The 3,853-nt window shown below is 41.0% G+C and overlaps 1 non-coding gene across 1 annotated transcript; it reads left to right on the plus strand.

Annotated features, from left to right (window-relative positions):
- Positions 1–2,693: 2,693 nt before the first annotated feature.
- LOC135148093 (small nucleolar RNA R71) lies at positions 2,694–2,800 on the plus strand. Its single transcript, XR_010285988.1, has one exon. It is a non-coding gene; the product is annotated as a small nucleolar RNA R71 (small nucleolar RNA).
- Positions 2,801–3,853: the final 1,053 nt, after the last annotated feature.

A 3,853-nucleotide genomic window follows, 5' to 3' on the forward strand; every position in this document is an offset into this window, starting at 1 on the left:
ATTGAGAATCAGATTAGTTTCCACACAGCGCTTAAGAACCATTCTCAGATTCGTGAGGCATTCGTCATAAGATGTTCCAAATACAGAAAAATCGTCCATGAATACCTCCACATTGATGCCGATCATCTCTGAGAATATTGCCATCATGCACCTTTGAAAAGTGGCTGGTGCACCGCATAAGCCAAAAGGTACTCTTCGGAATGAAAATGTACCATAAGGGCATGTAAAGGTTGTCTTTTCTTGATCCTCCGGAGAAATAGCAATCTGATTATAGCCAGAATACCCATCCAACAGGCAATAGAATTCATGACCAGCTAACCTGTCAAGCATCTGATCAATAAAAGGCAGAGGGAAGTGATCCTTCCTTGTAGCTTTATTCAGCTTTCTGTAGTCCATGCAAATCCTCCAACCAGTGACAGTTCTAGTTGAGATGAGTTCCCCTTTTTCGTTGGCTACTACTGTCATGCCTCCTTTCTTAGGCACACATTGTACTGGACTCACCCATGAGCTATCTGAAATTGGATATATGATACCTGCATCGAGCCATTTAAGAATCTCTTTCTTTACAACCTCCTTCATGATAGGATTTAACCTTCTCTGTTGTTCCACTGAAGGTTTGCTTCCTTCTTCAATGAGAATTTTGTGTTGACAAAAGGATGGACTGATTCCCTTGATATCAGCTATAGTCCAACCAATTGCTGTTTTGAATTCCCTTAGCACCCTCAAAAGTTTTTCCTCTTCGTCACCTGACAAGTTAGCTGCAATAATAACAGGAAGAGTAGAACCTTCACCAAGAAAAGCATACCTCAAGTGATCCGGTAGCGGTTTAAGTTCAAGTTTAGGTGCTTCGATCACTGATGGTTGTAGTGGTTTATGATCTTCCTTTTGTTCCTCCAAGCCAAGAGATTCGACAGGTGGTTCAAAATTCCTTCGCCAAGGTGATGAGTTAAGATGATGGAGTTCTTCCAATTCTTCTTCACTGTCCAATTCCTCATCATTGGTAAGGATTGCTTCCAATACATCATTCTGTAAAACCCGCTGGCTATTAGCTTCTGCCGTAGTATCAAGTACATCCATACTGAAACAAGATTCCTCATCAGTTGGTAATTTCATTGCATTGAATACGTTGAACTTGACCGTCTGATCTTGTATTCTCATTGTAAGTTCCCCTTTTTGGACATCGATCAAAGTTTGCCCGGTGGCTAAAAAGGGTCTACCCAAGATGATAGGAATTCTTTTGTCTTCTTCAAAATCAAGAATCACGAAGTCGGCTGGAAATATTAATTTATCAACCTTGACCAGCACATCTTCAATTATACCCCTCGGATATGTGATCGAACGATCAGCCAGCTGTAAAGACATGTTTGTCGGCTTGAGCTCTGACAGGCCAAGTTGTGTGAAGATAGATAGAGGCATCAGATTGATGCTAGCTCCCAAGTCGCACAGACACTTATCAAAAGAGAACTTCCCAATAGTGCAAGGGATAGTAAAGCTTCCCGGGTCTTTCAGCTTAGGTGGTAATTTATGTTGAAGCACAGCACTACATTCCTCCGTTAAAGCTACTGTCTCTAACTCCTCGAGCTTTAGCTTTTTTGAAAGAATACCCTTCATGAACTTGGCATAGCTAGGCATTAGCTCGAGTGCTTCTGCAAACGGAATGTTGATGTGAAGCTTTTTTGAAAACTTCAAGGAATTTACCAAATTGCTTATCCATCTGCTGTTTTTTCAACCTCCTAGGAAACGGAGGTGGTGGATATAATGGCTTTGACACCGGAGCAGCTGCAGGGATAGCCCTATCCATTTCAACATTAGGTTTTATGCCAATTGTATTCGAAGGAAGTTCTGCTGGAATTTCTTGCGGTTCATCATCCTGATCTTGTACTAATGTTGAGGTTGGCCCTGTTGTAGTTTTTCCAGATATCAGCGTAATGGATTGGACTTGCTCTTTAGGGTCCCTCTTACCTGGTACCTCTGTATCACTAGGGAGATTCCCCTGTGGTCTGCTTAATAAAGCATTAGCTAACTGACCGACTTGTGTCTCCAAGGCTTTTAAAGTTACTGCCTGACTCTTGTACATGAGTCTTAGTTCTTCCATGTCAGACCTTTCGTTAGCTGATTGCCCATGATTCTGAAATCCCGGAGGGTGATATGGCTGTTTAGGTGCATACTGTTGTGAAGTTCCAGCCTGACTATAATGTTTAGGTCCCTGTTGAAATCCTTGTTGAGGCTGATTATAACCCTGATTATTACTCCAGCTGAAATTCGGATGATTTCGGTTGTTAGGATGGTAAGTAGCTGGAGCAGGCTGTTGACCTCTCTGAAAGTTGCTCACAAGTTGTGCTGATTCACTAGAAATGGCACACTGATCAGTAGAGTGAGTACCAGCACATAATTCGCAAATTGAGATTGGCTGTTGAATTCCTTGGTTAGCCAGAGAATCGACTTTCATCGTGAGAGCCTTAAGTTGAGCAGCAATAGCTGTAGACGTGTCAAGATCAAGAACTCCGGCTACCTTCCCTTGAGTAAGTCTTTGAGTAGGGTTCTGATATTCATTAGCAGCCATCATTTCAATAAGATCATAAGCTTCTTCATAACTTTTAGCCCATAGCGCACCTCTAGAAGCAGCATCAAGCATAGGTCTGGATTGAGGTCCAAGACCATTATAGAAACAGTTTATTTGCATCCAATCTGGCATGCCATGATGGGGACACTTCCTTAGCATCTCCTCATATCGCTCCCAGGCTTCACATAATGTTTCTCCTGATTGTTGAGAGAATTGAGATAGAGCATTTCGTAGTGCAGCAGTCTTTGCCATGGGGAAGAATTTAGTGAGAAATTTCTGAGCTAGATCTTCCCATGTAGTAATAGAACCAGATGGTAAAGAATGCAACCATCCCTTAGCCTTATCTCTCAGTGAAAATGGAAAAAGCCTTAGCTTCACAGCATTATCAGAAACTCCATTAAATTTTAAAGTGTCACAGATCTCTATAAAATTACGTATATGCATATTAGGGTCTTCAGTAGGAGAACCCCCAAACTGTACCGAGTTCTGGACCATTTGAATAGTTCCTGGTTTGATTTCAAAGGCATTGGCTGCGATTGCAGGCCTGACAATGCTTGACTGGATATCATCGATCTTTGGCATAGAGAAATCCTTCAATGCCTTACTGTCTGGTTGTGCTTCAGGTTCTGTCATTGTTTCAGAATCAGAAGAAGAAGATGAATCAATTGCTTCCTTACGAGCTTTAGAACGTGTTAGCATAAACGCGACCCAAGTACCTGAAATAAAGAAAAGAAAAGAAAAGTGAGAAGAGAATAGAATCCTAGTCAGTGAATTTTAATGCACACTGATGACAAGTACATAAACTAATTAATTAACACCGAGTCCCCGGCAGCGGCGCCAAAAATTTGTTCGCAAAAATCTACACGCAAGCGCACGCGATCACAAGTAATATATTTGTTCGTTCCCACAGAGACTGGTGAATTAAGAATACGCACCTATGCAACAATGTATGAGTAATTTTCACTGCTAAGACAATTAACAAGGATGTGTTCTTTTATACTAATAACTAAATTTACTAATCAAAATCAGAATAGGAAAACACATGGGATTCTAACTTCATTATCGAATTCATCTAGAATTGAAATTACTGATTAACATGCGACTGTTGATCCTAATCAGACAACACGAAAGTAATACATGCCAACTCTCGTTGCACACATATCATACCAATCAAAATCCACAATTAAGACAGAGATCTCATGGACACCAACAAAGCTCAGACCCTATATCTCTATAGCGGTAGTGTAAGCAGAGAGGTTTAATAACAGGTCATCTATCATGATTACACAG

Source organism: Daucus carota, chromosome 7 (genome assembly GCF_001625215.2).
Source record: "Daucus carota subsp. sativus chromosome 7, DH1 v3.0, whole genome shotgun sequence".
In the NCBI taxonomy this organism is placed as follows: Eukaryota; Viridiplantae; Streptophyta; class Magnoliopsida; order Apiales; family Apiaceae; genus Daucus; species Daucus carota.